Source organism: Oxyura jamaicensis, chromosome 1, assembly GCF_011077185.1.
Source record: "Oxyura jamaicensis isolate SHBP4307 breed ruddy duck chromosome 1, BPBGC_Ojam_1.0, whole genome shotgun sequence".
Classification (NCBI taxonomy): domain Eukaryota; kingdom Metazoa; phylum Chordata; class Aves; order Anseriformes; family Anatidae; genus Oxyura; species Oxyura jamaicensis.
Window position 1 is genome coordinate 67,587,749 of NC_048893.1, and position 16,519 is coordinate 67,604,267.

Below are 16,519 nucleotides of genomic sequence, written 5' to 3' on the forward strand. Positions count from 1 at the left end.
CTTTGAGTGGCAGTGAACTTACCAAGAACCTGATAATCAAAAATGGTACCATTGAGAGTTGTTTGTTTGTTGTTAACAGTGTAAACAGTTTCTTTTAAAGGTGAATCCAAATATACAAGCCCTCTCGGGAATGGAACAGCACATGTCTTTAAGGACAAATATAGGGTCCTGTTTCCCAGATTTTGGTCTGAAACAGAACTTTGAACTGCACTCTGGCCTCAAAGGAGCAGGAAAAGACTAGTGGTAAATAAAATACCAGCGGGGATTTATCATTGCTGGCTGGGCTTTATCTCTCAAGATACACTCACTGCCATGAGTCTGGTTAATGCACCTTACAGCTTGGTCCCTGCATCTAGACTGAATTCTGGTGGATGTCAGCTCTCAGTACTATTGCAGAAGGTAGCTAAATACAAATATCAACTTTTAAAGGTGTTGTGCTGTACCAGAAAACATTTCAGGTCAATTGAATAAAACAACACTGTTCATTTTTGGTTAAAAATAAGTAAAGAATTTTTCTTTTGGTTTTCCTGGAAAGTTGTTTGTTTTAAAATGACTTTCACTGCAGAAGATTTCAGTTTTGAGGTTGCAACATTTTTTGTTAAAGGACTTATTACCTAAACCTGATTGGTTCCTGAAATGGTAATCATCTCAAAAAGTAATTCTGTCTCTGGTAAATGAGAGGTCCAGTAATATGACTTAGGTAGCACAGATAGTAGGTTCAGTTCATGTAAGCACAAGAATGATGACTTTTATGAATTGCAACTGACATGAGCTTCATAGGTGACAGATCTAAAAACACATCAGTCTGATAACCTGCTGGCAATTATTGATAAAATGGGAGTGTGGTTAGTTGATGTACTGCTTTTTTAATTATTATTATTATCATTATAGGTGTGGATTTAAACTTATTTTGACTATAAACTACAAGTCTTGGCTGACTAAGCTTAATTCCAGTGAGAACAGCTAACTCTGAGAAAACAAACAAAGAAAGACAGTACTTGTTCTCTATTTCTAACTAGTAGGACCAAAATAAGGGTTAATATTAAATGAGATCTTCAGCCATGAGGTAAACAGAAATGAATACACCTGTGTCATAAGGAACATCTTAGTTACATTTGTGAAGCCAAAATAAGAACCTGCTGGAAATGCTAACTCATATGCTAGTGACTGTCTTACAGTTTTCAGCAGAACAGGTAGCTAAAGCCCACTTGCAAGATGTATCATGAGAGTAATGTATAATGTCTATGTAGTGTTTATCAGAATATAAGTATATGAAAGATAAAATGTGCATGCAAAAGATAAAACACAAAGACAGTTAAGTAAGCTGTGCTGCCTAAAAGCTAAACAACTTCAAAGAGATGTATTGTGAGGCAAGCAATTTCAGACAACAACAAACGTTCGTCAACTCTATAAAATAATTTTAGGTGTTGGCATCGCTCATCCTATTGCATTGACTTTCACAAATCTAAGTAGCAGCTCATTTTTTATGCTAATGTAACTTCAGCAGTTAATTGAGAAAGATGAAGAAAAGCAGGTCAGCTGATTGTTCCAGCTGTTTGGACTGAGAGGTGTCATATGGAAAGGACTTAAATTTATTACAAGAGAGAACAGTGAAATACATGCATGTGTGATTGTTTGATGTGTTTTCTGGGGAGAAGGGGTTTTGCTTTCTGTTTTGCTCCCCTCCCCTCCAATTCTTTAATGTCTTATTCATTCTGGGAAGATGCTAGAAGACATATGGATTTTTATATATATTTTTTAAGTTAATTTTGACCAGTCATCATTGCTTAGTATGAGATGGACAATGATGTCTTTGGCTAAATTATGAGCCCTTTTGCTTGCAGCTCTGGCTCCACAGGTGCTCACCTTCTGATATCAACAGAAAAGGAGAAACTTGTTATACTGATCAGTGGCCATTGCTTCTTCCTCCTTTTGGGAAACTCAACTTTACAGGAAACACCGGTACAGATGTTGCTCATGAAATGGTTGTGGAATGTTGACAGGAAAGTCAGGTGCTGTTTTATGTTGATATTTCCTTATTGTTTAAACCAGTGAGCAGGTTTCAATTGAGTTACCTGCACTTCTTGGTTCAGAAAGTCTGGATAGTCCAGGTGCCACACAGATGTTAGTTTGATCTTTTAATGTCTTAAAATCCTGATGGTACTATTTAAGCTATTGTTTGTCTTACTGCAAGAGCACAATAAATTCTTTCTCAGGACTAGGAAAAAAAAATAGAAAACAGTAAACTTGAAGTGTTGTTGTGCTATGTGATGTGTAAGGCTGATTCTAGAGAACAGTGTTCAAAAGTTTTTTTTTTTGTTTTGTTTTGTTTTTTGTCATTATGTTTTGTTTGTTTGTTTTTTAAATCTTATTCCTGATATGTACACTATTCAGGTCTTTTGCAGAGGGTTCATTTTGTCGTCCATTAAATTATTTGCTGTGATGGCTTTAAGGCTGATAAGAATACTAATGAAAAGTAAGTAGTTGAAATCTTTCACATATGGGTGAATTTATCATTTGTTCTCTTTCTCAGATGGTTCCACCCTAGTCTCTTGGGGAACTATTCTTGGTAGTCTGAAAATTAGGGAAAATTTGAATTTTTTCCTCTGTGATCAGAAACGTTTCCATGCATATTTCTGTAGCTTGGGAATACAGCCAGGTTTAAAGAAATCTCTGGGTGATATTGATTGAACAGTGGTCAGGATAGCTTGTCTATGTGTGTCATCACTTGAACCTGAAGAACAGGTATGATAACGGTGAATGAAAGTTCACAAATGAAATTATGCTTTAAAATGCTTCTTGAATCACAGCTTGAAAACTGGAGCTATGCTTAACCCTCAGCTATGCAGGCATTTCTTCATTGTTATGGAGCATAGTCAATATAGCCATCAGAAAGTGTACATATTGGTATCTGTGAATCCAGCAGTACAGGATGAAGCATCTCACGAATTGTCATTGCTGTTCAAAGAACAAAATTGTCACTCTTGTCGGACAGTCTTCACTTTAGAAAACTCAGAATGTAGAAAACAGTGTGGAACAGTATCTTTGAAGTGCACGGCTCCAGCTAGTTTTTTTTCTTTATTTGCTAATTCAAAATATATTTCTAAATGATGCCATAATTTCATTTTACATTATATGGAAAAAAAATGGTAAAAAACTTTTGCTGATAATTAAAATAAGCAAACAGATATGATCTGTGTTGGAAACCCCAGAACTTCTGAGTTGAGAATTGTCTGATTTAAAGCTTTCTGTTGGCTTCCACCAAGGAAAGGGGATGGTAACGAGCCCTAAATATAAATCTTACCCCCAGGCTTTGTTTATGGCTGCATCTAGCTCAGACTTGCACAGAACCATAAATATAAAGCCCATGAAATATGAAGACCTACAAGTGGATCCATGATATCTGTTGCATGCAAAAAGTCAATAGTGCTTAACTGTCATTTTTGATCATGGCATGGAGGCCAATATTTTTTCTGTAAGTATTATATAAGTGCACTTTCAGAAACCTCCCTGTCTGCATTTTGGAATTTAGTAGGGTCCTATTTTAATTTTCAGATGTAGTGGAATTATTTCAGGAGGACCTCTATTCTGGTTTTTGATTTAGCTCAAGAGGCTGCAGACTCAAGCCAGTGGCATTTCTCTATATGTCTGTAAAGGAGTAATTTCCAAACATCCCATCTGATTGCTTGCAAAACTTTAGGGAAAGTTGCAAGCTTTGATAGCCAGAACCTTGTTGATTTCACAGAAAAGGCTAAGAGAAAATGGGAGACACATGGAACGCCTGTTCTCTCTCAAGTACAGCCATAGGTTTAGTCTCATTAAATCAAAGACCTGGTTAACGGCCCCATTATAACAAAGGAGAAATGTTGACTGCTTCTAGTCATAGTTTAAAGTGTTGTTATTCCAATTAACTGCCTCCTAGGAAAGTATGGATGGTGGGAGATGGAGGAGAAAAGGGGAGATGCCAGAAAGTGTGGAACAGTAGTTTGGCGAGAGTAAGAATATCCTTACTAGTAAAGAGAGAGAAAACAGTTCATATGCCAGTGGGAAATGAAAGAGTGAATATGAGCGTGCAGAGCCAAGGTAAGAGAGAAGTGTTATAGGACAAAAATGGGTAGCACAAAAGGTAGTTTCTCTGGCCCTTTGGACCAGAGAAATGTGGAGGTTCAGCTTTCAGGAAGGAAGTAATATGGGGGGAGGTTCATGTAAGGAGGATGTAAGGTGTGGAGCGTGTTGGTCTGAAATGTGGGGAGTTTCTATAATGTGCGCTTGAAGGATGCTGTGCTGGTGATGAGGAGGAGCTGTGTTGCCCTGGCGGGACTCACTGCTGAAACTGGACAGTGCAAGGGAATGGGGAGAAATTCTGCATCTTCGCTGGAGCAGCAGAAGTGACAGCAATGTGGAAGGCAGAGAATCTTTGGGAGGGAAGAAGGAGGCTTTGTAACAAATCTGATTTGGACTGATGGGAAAGTGTGGAGGAGAGACTTGGGAGGAAAGCAAGAAACCTCTATGGCATGTTGCAAGCTCAGCTTACAGAAGCTACAGAGTGTATGACCCTCTTGTTAACTTCATTTCACAATGTTCCCTGCATGCTTTGTGTAGCTTCCAAATAACACATGACATCAGCAATCTTAATAAAAACCACCTGCTTGGTACTTTTTATGTTCAACTCTGTAAACTTTCCTAGTCCAAAATATCCAGTGCTATCGGTAACAGGAGTATAATTAGTTTTCTCTAAACTTGCTGGACTTTGTTAAATGGGTTCTCTCCTTAAGGAGAGAAATGTGAATTCATACACTTTAGCTCTACATATTTGAAAATCGTCTTTTGGCTGTACAGCCTTCTACACTGATAAATACACCTAGTCTACTTCTACCAGGTTCACGACCTGTGTTTCAAGGATGAATGAATGGCCCCTGTGCACCAGGGAAGTATAGGGTATAAATGGCCATTGATCTCATGGGAAGAATGTTCAACACACCCCAGAAGATCTCTTTAAACTTCAGGTGGCCTGGAGTCCTTCAAGTCATACAAGAAACTATGTTTATACATCCTTCAGCACAAGGAAGAAGCTGCTGTGAGCCAGAGGTAATTAATATCAGCAGTTAAAGCAACTGCTTCAAGAAAATAAGTTCAAGAAAAAATTGCTTAGCTCTCTGCTATTGTCTTCCAAGACAACCAAGATTGTAATGTTCCTGTCTGTTAAATATTAGCTTATTATCCCTCAATACATAACACAGTATAAGGAGGATCACTTTTCACCTTTTTTTTTTTTTTTTTTTCCCCCATTTAACTTTGCCAAGCTTGGTTTTTTTGTTGTTGTTTGTTTGTTTGTTTGTTTGTTTTGTTTTTTGTTTTTTAAATTTTGATCAAAGTTTACAGAGTTCTCAGGGGAAAATAGATGTGGTCTTCTGCAGGGGCCTGTGTGTTTTGGAGGAGTCTGAGTTTTCATTATAGAGCCACAGCCAGAAGTCAGAGCTCCTTCCTGTACCTCCCTTCCTTTCCAGTTTAATCTTTTACTAGTAACTAAAGAGAGCTTTCCTCAAGGTAGATTCACTGTTTTAAGTGAATGGAGCCATTGGTAGGAGCCTTCTGAACAACTTCTTGCCTTACCACAAAAGATTCATGCATAAGTTAGGCTTCTGAAAACTTATTTTAGGACAGGGAAGAAGGTCGTGACCCTGAGATTTTACTGTTTAAATCAGCAGAACATCTTTGGGGTCTAGCTAGGACAAATGGAAGGCCATTGGGCAACACTAGTCGTGTTGCTAATTTTCCAGAGTGCATTTTTCTGAACTTGGAAGCAAACGATTTGCCTGAAGGGACACACAACTATGGGGGCACATGAACAACTTTTTAACATGAAAGTTCTGTTTTTTTAAGAGACAGAAATAAAATAAGTGGCTTTCCGTAGAGATTGGTGGTGAGAAGAAGGCCTGAGGCTGACCTCAGTGCACTTCCCAGCAGGGCCTTTGGCATGGCAGAGAAGCCTTGAAATCTGCTGCCAGAGCTCAAGGCCTCAAGTAACACAGTCCTCATGCCATCTTGTGCTGTCAGTGAAGGCCAATAACCTGTCATGCTGCCTTTGCAGTCATTGTAGGAGCCAAGCTTAACATGTGTGGCTCAGTCTGAAAGTTAAAAGTGGATGAGATGCTGTTTCCTCAGTCTCCCTTGAATTACTTGCAGTGTGGAAACAGAAAGAATGTCTTTGTCCTTGAGTTAGGATTTCTAGTTCAAGTCTTTTGGAAAGAAATGGAGTAAACTGATTTTCATTTTCACTTAGTTTGTAATCAACGTTGCCTGCCTTTGCTGCCATCATGCAATCTCCAGTGTCTTTCAGGTGCTGTTGAGGACAGACCATAAGGGCATTATGACACCTAGTACAAAGCAACAAAATTATTATAGATGAACATGTACATATATAAATGCCCCAGACTTTATAATCTATTTTTTCACTTCCCCCACCCCTTCCTTTTATTCACATTGACGTGTGGGTAGCAGTAGTGTAGAACAGAGATGTATATTTTGGTCTGTTCAGGACATGAGAAAGGGCACAGAGCTTTCTGTTTCAGCAGCTGTTCTCAGAAGCCAGCGTGCTAACTGTATTTACTTATTAGTGGGTTGTTTTGGATATGATTTTTTTTTTTTTTTCCAGAGTAACTTGTTGCAGTTCTTCTGTAATCAGTGGACATGCTTTCACTTTCTTACACCAACAAAGCAATTGGCCTTATGAGAATGTCTTGGATTATTCTCCTTTGACCTTCAGATTCCCCAGGTTAACTGGTTTGTTTGTTTGTTTGTTTTCCTACATGGCTCTTCCATTATCATCTAGCTCTGAATGCATCCTCTTGGTATGTGGAATAGCAGAAGTATATATTCCCTATTTTCTGAGGACATGGAACATAACCTTCAGAAATGAATTTGTTGCTCCTCTAATCCAGAAGCTGTTGAAATAATTACATCTGGGTGAAAAATGAAAATATATTACAGTCAAAGAAAAATTGCAGATTCTTTTTACAGCAATCACAGTTTCTAATGCTTCTGTAATTTTCACTTATATGTATGTGAATTTATTAGTAATCTAATGAATGTATAAATTTGCCTGTCTGAAATCCTAGGCAGAAGCTATCTGAGAGTTTCCTAAATTATTCAAATATTCAGATCTAACCTTTTATTTTTTTTTTTTTTTGTGATGCATATATATATATATATATATATACTGAATTTGTGTATCTTCACTTCTCTAATTTCCAGTAGTTCATCCACTTGAAAACAGCATCTTTCTTTGCAAAGGTTTACTCACAGCAAGAGCAGCTGTGTCTCTTCTGAACAGCAGAAGAAATGTTACTTACCCCCGTGTTAAGAAAGCTTAAGTTGAAGCCTGACTCTCCTTCTCCCTTCCTGTTCAAATAGTAACTTTACTGATTTTTTTTTTCTTTCCTGTTTACAAGTCATTCTTGTGCACCCCTATTTTCCAAACTTCTGTGTTACTATTAGGAGTAATGGGTCCTTCTAAAAAAAAAGGGAGAGGAGGGGGGTGATGAGGGGGAGGGGGAGTGTGAAACCTTGGCTGTCTTAAGACAAAACAAACGTCACGTATATTGCAACAAATTTTGAAAGCTCGTAACAGTGAAAAAATTTGATCAGAAGCTGTGCAGAAATACACAAGTGGAAATGACAACTTGAGGGCTGATAAAGTGTTTTCTGACTCTTCTGGTGCTTTGTTTGTGGCATCTACTAGCACAGGATAGAGAAAGAGCAGGGGTCAATATACGCACCTCACAGCAGTTGGAGCTGTGCTGTTACCACACCTCTCTTGTTCTCTGCTGTTACGATGCAGAGATAATGTGGGGAAGAAAAGCATTAACTAGTGTATGAGTATATGCTATATGCCACTATGTACCCACCTGTAAAATGGATACTTACATGTGCCAACTTTTAGGAGTGGTATAGTAGCTCCTAAAATTACTCATGAATATTGTAGTGATGGTATGTGTCCTGGGATCAAGTCTGCCAGAACAAGAGATCTTCTTGCTGTGTGTTTTTAGCAACTATAGTTATTTGTGCTCTGCTTCCCCTTCATAACAGATTTGTTGCATAAAAACTTTAATAAAAAAAAGTCACAAATCCACAAAAACATACCCAAGACAATAGACTCTGAGGCTGTAAACACATTTGTGACCTCATTAAGATGAAGAAGTTTTTGGAATGAGAAGGGGAAAAGCCTGTGATCTAATGAATACAGTTACAGTAATAACAAAGGAAAACAGAAAAAAAAAATACCATCAGCATAATTATTTTGGAAGTCTCACTTCTCTGTCCTACCCACTGCCATGTCTTTATGACACCATTTATCTCAGGATAGAATACATGGTTCAGCATAACTCAAATCCAGAAGTCTCATAACACTGGAAAAAAAAATGTTTGCAATTAAAATGAACAAAACTGCACAAAATGAATTTTGCAATCCAGAATGGTTATAAAATGGATGTCAAAAGCACTTCTGAGTGTTATCAAAATGGCTATTCCTAAAAGGATCACAGATATGATGATTATTTTTCCAACTTATTTTCCATAAGTGTAGAAAGATGAAAAAATATATATGTATATAATGTTCCGTGTTTTTAGTAATTTAGCATTGTTCTTTTCACTAATTAACACTACAAGCAACATTGTACTACTTGTGGTGAAGGTAGCATATGTAAGGAAAACTGAAAGAGAAGGAATTTGGGGCAGCTGTTTGTTTAAATTAAAAAACCTGCTGTTTTTTCAGCCAAATTCCCTATTCTTCCCTATTATTTCCCCAGAGCAAAATTCATGCTTCCTGACTGCCTGTGGGAAAGGGGTAGATGATGTAATTCTAGTGGCCAGATGGTCGGTTCACAAAATCCACTGTCTCAGTCTTTACAGTATCAGAAAAGAAGCTCAATCCTGAGAAGCCTGAGGGCTGTCCCTTTGTGGCCAGTGAGGATGGATGCACACTGCTAGAGGCTTTTTCAGGAGCTGATCTGAAACTTCACAGGCAGCACTTGTTTTATAGAGAGCTGTTCATCTAACAGCTCTAGTTAAGTGGTGGCTTCTCCACTATTCCTGATATACCAGCATAAGGTATCTGAATAACCCCAACAGTGTGCACAGCTGATGCAGGGCCATACTCAGCATCATGATACCACCTAATAATGTACATACATCCCTGCCATCCCTACACTGGATATTAGATGCAACTTCTATTTGGGGCTGTTCCAGAGATCTAGATTCTGGCATACACAGGTTTTGTTTTGCCCTAGCCCCTATAAATCTCTTGTGTACATAGAGCAAGAAACAAAATTAAATGCAACAAAAAAGAAATGGAAGAAAATGAAATTTCTTTTAATTGAATCAGAGACACTGGTGGAAAAGTAAGGGAAGTAGACACAAATCAATGTGATGCAGTGGGAAGATGTTCTTACTATTCAAGTCCATGTCATAATAGCTTGTTTTCCTTAGATACTGAATTATGCCTTTAGCTTTGTGTACTTCAGCTCTGTTTCACTGACATCAGCCTTGTGTTGTTGTTGTTTTTTTTGCATAAAGTTTGGCTCACTGTATTTTTCCCAGCCCTGAATTTAGCAAAGGCTTTTCCTCTTAAAATTCACTAAAGTATGCTGGTATGAAGATGCTTTAGAAAGAATCACTTCTTCAAACTTTTTTTTTAGTCTATTGCCAAATTAAATATCTCTGTAAATCGCTTTGTAAGTTTTAATTATGATGTTTCTACAAAATCATTGAAATAAAGTACTAATTTTGCGCATTTCAACACTTTTCGAAAAGAAAAGAGTGCTTATGGTTCAACTGCAGAACTGAACATGTTTGTTCAAAATATTTATATCATAAGATTCCTGTAATCCAAATCCATATTTAATGAGTGTACAACACGTGTCTTCTAGTTTGCCGCTGCTGCTGCTAGTTTGTGACGGAAGTAAAAATTCACTTAAGTTGTAAATGAAATATATCCCTGAAAGTATAGGTGACAAGGCACTGCTAGATTTAATTCCCATTGCATGACTAACTTCATTTTCACATCTCTTTACACTTGATTGGATACACTGATATTTTAAATGCATTATAAACTTAATCAGAGGCATCAAATAGGATACACAATTTTTAAATTACATCCAGGAAAACATCTGGGACTACAGAGTGGGAATTATTCTTGCATAAAAGATAGTTACTATACTTGACTAGATTAATTGAATAAACAAAATAGTATTGAAGCTCCTCAGAAGTTTATACAGAAGGTCAACTCATGACACTTCCCAGATAGCAAAACAATGCATTGGTCTTGAATAGATTTGTATGTTTTAATAACTTCAGTGGATTGCTCTATTGGACTTTTTCCTCTGTAGTTTGAGAGTGCTCAGATGAGATCAAGAGGGGACTACTCTCATCTGAAAAATCATTTCGTAACAGGTTTGGGGATGAAAAATTCAGTCTTGAATGTTTTATTTACACAAGTAGGTCTATTACCCTTTAAGAACTATATCTTAGAAAGTATCAGTCTCTTGAAGTGAAGTTGTTAATACAGTCATTGCTTTACCAAGATATAATACCCTGAAGGTATCTGACGCAATGTTGTTTTGCTTCCTATATAGTATATTTTCTGCCTCTGGTTTACAAAATGTACTTTTTTCTTGAAACCAAACGCCAAGATGTTACTTATTGTTTCTCCAGATTCCTTCCATATGGAAAACATGCTAGAGTATGATAAAGGTACAAAAATCATGAGGATTAGTCCAATATTCTTTTGAGGTGACTAGGTAATTTCAGATAGCTCAGAAATGGCCTTCTCCACAGTTCCACAGTTCATTCTATATCATGGTTACTTTTCTATTTATTTATTTATTTATTTAAGATCTAGACTTATAAAGTAGAGACTGAAGAACTTAAAATCAATCATCAGTAGAATTAATATATATAATTTTCTTTCTTACTATGCTTGGGATCTACACAATTACATTTATGTGTGAGAATACAATTAGAACAAAATTTGTAAATAGAAAATCTCATATTTGACCTTGCTTATGAAACAGATTATCACACTAAGAGAGTTACAGTACACTCACATTTCTTAACAACTTCCTTAGCTCTAACAGAAACAAAATCCAAGCATAACCTATTTGTCAATACATCTAATTAGGACTGTTTGAAACTTGCTGTAAAGGTCCTTTCTGGATTTATTTATGTATTTATCATGGTTCTGGAAATAATTTACGCTATCTCAGTTTTGGTGTCAATGAAGCGTAAATAGAGGAATAAATAATAAGTACTCAGCTGAAATAAATAACTAGTAAGAGAAGGTTTCTTGTCGCATAGGTCATTGTAGCAACCTGTGTCCTGAGCAGCTTCAATGAAAGGCTGCACTGATACTTATGATGGAGTATTCCAGCAATACCCAGATTCAGTAAATAGATATGCTAAATTCTTAAGCTGAGACACATGAAATGATTGCTACTCAGGGGCTGGTAGCCTGGAGCTACCGTTTACCTCTTCTTTCATTATTAGGTTCAGGTTAATGGATGGTGAAATAATTCAGGATTTTTGTTAAAAGAAGGCTATTTCTGCAGAATTAACAGGCAAACAGTGAAGCACTCTTCTATAATATGGAAGAGTAATAATATGGATATGGTTTAGTGGAGGACTTGTTAGTATTAGATCAGAGGTTGGACCAGGTGATCTTGGAGGTCTCTTCCAACCTAGATGATTCTGTGATAAAATCCTACTGAAATCAGGAGATTAGCAGTACTGAAACCAGTTATGAAACCCAGGATGTAGAAATGTTTCAACTTACAGGACAGTTAGTTTGTAAATGCATGTTGGTCTTTATCTTCTGTGTTTCAAGGCATTCTCTGAGAAACCTTGCTTTAGCCTAAGCTGGAAGATATATTTTGAAACAGGTTTGTCCTTCATTTAATTTGATACAAGGATATTCAAACCTATTGCGTTCAACTCTGATTGAATAGAAAATATCACTTTAAAAGTTACTTATTATTTCAGCCCACTTTGTTTAGCACTGAAGAACAAAGTAAGAAAAAATCATTTTTCCATCAAGTGTGAAACATTTTGGCTGTTTTTTTTTTTTTTTTTTTTTTTTTTTTTTTTTTAACTAAGACATGAATGAAAGACTTCTCTGAGTATTTCAGTGCCCAAAAGGTGGAAAGTATTTGAAAACCAGAGATCTGAAAAACTTATAAACAAGTTTCTTCTCCTGCTGTTCTGATCTGCCATTGAGACTCAGCCAATATTTTGCCTTTCTTTCTTTTTGGTTAAGAAAAAAATGTTGAAAACTACATTCTTCATATATAAGGCTGGAAGGAAGTGATCTTGAATGAATAAATTGAACAGATGTGTCACTTTCTATTATGCAGATAGAATAAATAACTATGTTTTATGCAAGTACTCTCAAATTACTAACTACACAATGCCAAAACAGTCTTGCAGGAGCAGGCAGGCTCTCGGCACCCATAGTAAGCTCAGCAGCTGTAAACCTGACTTTATGGATATGTGCTGATTTTATGCTGAACAGTTTGAGCTCTGTGTCTTTGGATTATGAAGAATAAAACAGTTTGGTCTTTTGGATTTTCAGATATTTAGTTTAATTTAGTCTCCAATAACCTGCTTGAGATGATATAATGTAAAAAAGCTGTTGTTTTCACTGTAAGAAGAGAGTGAGTATCATTAGATATATTTGTTTCAGTTTGTGCTTAATTTTCTGTTTTACAGAGGATTTTTTTGTGGTGGAAGTTTGCTTTTAAAACAGGAGAAGTCAGAAAAAATCCCCATGTCTAGTTTAGAGAGAGATGAGCAATGAAAAATAGATTCATTGAAGTCTGCTTAAGGATCTGGTTAAAATTCTGGCTTTCTCTAACAGTAGGGAATGTGTTCTGTTACTTGCTTTCTTGGATTAGATCTAACAAATCCATCAAAGTAAAAATACAAGTTATTTCCTTCTTGTATTTGTAATAGAGGCTGTTATAAAGCTCATAATGAATTTGTGCCTCAAAAACCTTTCTTGCTAGAGTTGCAGTGTTTATGGTGACAAGAGAAGCCTAAAGTCTTGTCTGCTTCTGGAAACATAAGTATCTCATTGGATTTTTTTTTTTTTTTTAAAGTTTAGGTGTGACAGACCTAGGCTACAAGGAAAATTCCCTCTTAGTTAATTATGTTCTGTCTTTCCAATTGTCTGCATTTAGACACAGTCATTTTCTTTTCTTCCAGCCTCATTTCTTGCTCTAACTTTTGTGTGAAATGTTAAACAGATGCTTTTTTAAGATCCAGGGGTAGATATATTCACAACACAGGTAAAGCAATTTCTTTGAACGCTGTGCTCTAGATGTTTTTTTTTTTTTTCCCCCCTTTATTTTTTTTCCCCACAGAAAACCTTAAAGTATTCCTTATGCATTTGTCACAAAATTCAACATTCTTCTGGAGAAGGTGTAAATATCCTTCAGTCCATTGGGTCTTTCACATCTGAAAAACTACCTTCAAAAGAGTTGGAAAGACTCATTTAAAAGACAAATTACTTTGACAATTTTTTTTTTAAGAAAGACACAGAAGTTAAGAGCGTTATTTTTGTACACTGAAATGTTACTGAAATGGGAGGAGCTGACTGTGGACCTTGTTAAAAGTATTAATGTAAAATCAGGCATTTCAGAGTGAACTATAATAGATGTAAGTAGGTTGTATACAAGTGGGAATATGCATTCTCTGCAAGTCTGCACTTGTTATTATGGCATGACCTAGCTTTGTCTCTGCATTGTCAATTAAAAGATCTAAGTCAAGTGGAAGAGGCTATATCTGTGCATGTAGAAATTGCCCATTTTTTCACTGTAGATTTCAAAATGCTAAAAATCATTAAGGATTAAAAAATAACAACACTATGAAGCCTGCAAAATGAAGCACCCACAAATAAATTCCCTGCCTCTACACTCCTGTCTACATGGTTTTAATTCACCTTCTTTGCCATATATGAGACCTTTTTTAACTGTGATCCTACAGTATTTTTCTGACAGGATCCCTCCTCCATTTTGTATATAAAATGGATGCTGCTCATCTAGTAATCCTGTATTAACTTCATTGTTTGGCCTCTTGTACACCATTAAAGCCCTGTCTGAGGAGAGAATTGATTTCTACTCTTACTTTTTGGCAGTGACCGTTATCGATCATCTGAGCAATGCATAGATTTCCTTTCATATTCACCCTGAACTTGTGATGTAAGGGGTTGATATTATTACCTTTTTATACACAGGAAAATGAAGCCCATACAGAATTAAGTTGAAACTACATATGAATTTTTGATACCTAATATGAGAAGCCTAATCTTTTATTTTTTCATCCCATTCCTAGCTCTCCAGTATGAGTTACAGCTAGGCTTTCTGCAGAATCATAAGTTTGATATCTGTAAAAGCCAAAGCACTGTACTAGACTACTACTAAAATTATATATTTTTGATGATTACTCAGCCTTTGACAGAGGCAGGCTTAAAATCCAGTTTTCTTGTCAGCTTTCACCTGCCACAAGAAGATTTTTCCTTTTCTTCTTGTATAACTCTTTATTTTGATACCTTTATTTTGATATCCTTTGTCCTAGCTGTCTGTCTTTCTCCAGTCCTCTCTTTTTCTGCCCCAAAGTCTCTTGTCAGTGTTACATTCAGAGATTGCTTGAAGGGTTGGAATGTAGGGGAAATAAAGAATGCAGAGGACATTTAGATCCCCATCCTCTAGCAGGCCATATGCTCTGTACTGATATCTTTGGGGGACTTTACACTGCAAAATTGAAGAAAATTCTGCTAAATGTATGCAATTTATTTTTTAAAAAAAATGCTTGTGACATGCTTGTGTCAATTGGTCTTTAGTTCACAGAGATGAAATGTTGTCTTCTAACGTAACACCACCACCTTCCAAAAATTTAAAAGTTCAGTGTTTCAAAATTTGATTTATGCTTCACAGCATCAAAATGACCTGAGAAATTAGTACCTTTTCAATCTTTTAACCTGGTGTGGGGGGGGGAGGGGAAATGACGTGGGTCAAATAACAACAGATATTTTCCTGACCAAACAATTTTGGCTGAAAATTTCCAAACAAATTCAGCCTGAGGCATGCAGTCAACATGGGAATTTTAGTCTTGGTGGCTTCAGTTCATTACAACTTTCCTGGACTTCAAAAAAGATCATATAAATCGGAAGTATTATGCAATCTTAATAACAGAATTCATTACCAGTCTGTTCACAACAAACAGGGCAGCATAGCTGAAATTCCTAGGTATACTCTGATTATTAAAAATGAGTTTCCTGTGACTTACTGTTAGACTTCCAGCATTTCTTTCTTTCTTTTTTTTTTTTTTTTTTTAAAAAAAAAAAAGGTAAGTTTTCTTCCCTAACCTGATTTTCTGTCATTTTCCCCAAACTATAGTGGATCATGCAAGACCAAGTTTTAGTGGAACTTGGTTTCTTCCTTCACCACTACAAATGGCCCCTTTCAAAGATGTGATGGTCTCTGTAAATTTGACATTAGCAAAGATAAAGGTGTCAGAGAGATTTTCACCCTGATAAGAAAACTTTGCTCTATTTTTATAAAAAGTCTGGGAAAAAGTCCCTAGTGACTGCTGTGAATAATTCAGTGATATAATCTGCAGACTTTATAATCTACAGGCATCAGTGTCTAGAGCTTCTTCCCTTCTCCATTTCCCCTTGCCCCCCTCCCCAACCCCCCCCCCCCACACACACACCAGGTGTAGATAGAATTCCCAAATAAAGCAGCCATTGAGATTTTTTTTTTTTTCTAAAACAAATTAATGAATTTGCCAAAACAGGCCTCAAGCACAGATATTAAAAGCAAAGTAAAAACTTGAAGTTATGGCTGAGTTATAGGGTTACAGTTACAGGACTGTTTTTATCTTGATGTTAGTAGCATGTAGTTCAAAATGGTACTGATTTGATCTCATGCATATATAGTGTGGTACCCAATGAGTATTCACGTATCTTGATATCAGCTTTGTATCTGTCCTACAGATAAATGAAGGCATAGTTAACCTGGATTAAAACTGCAATAAAACAAGGTACTTTTTGGCTTTTAACTAAGTAAACAGGTGGACTGAGGTTCAGATTCTCCTACAGGGTTCATTTTATACTGTAAACTTAGTTTAAAATTCAGATTTCACTGCTGTTTAAAACCAAGGCATCCAGCCTGAGTTAAGCACACACAGGACAGGTTTCCCTCCCGCAAAGACAGGTTATGAAGCATATCCCATATCATATGACTGCAGTCTTGGAAAACTATTAATTTGGAGAGTCAGTAAAAGAAGTTGCCAAGATTCACAGTCTCCTCTGAAGCTATCGGGAAAAGAAGGTCTCAGCCCTGAACACTGTAAGCTGTTGACTTGTCTCAGCTGCTGCATTTTGTTTTCTAACATTCCCACAGGCTATCTCAGTATTTCTTTTTTCTTCCTCCTCTGTTTAGTACAGATATTCTGGGACTTTCCTTGA

At 36.5% G+C, this 16,519-nt stretch overlaps 1 long non-coding RNA gene across 1 annotated transcript in view; it reads left to right on the forward strand.

The window, feature by feature from the left end:
• The first annotated feature begins 2,413 nt into the window (after positions 1-2,413).
• The window catches only part of LOC118179057, a 47,938-nt gene continuing 33,832 nt past the window's right edge, over positions 2,414-16,519 (forward strand). Inside the window, exon 1 of the long non-coding RNA XR_004756356.1 lies at positions 2,414-2,476. This is a non-coding gene — a long non-coding RNA (uncharacterized LOC118179057). The remainder of the gene's footprint in view (positions 2,477-16,519) is intronic.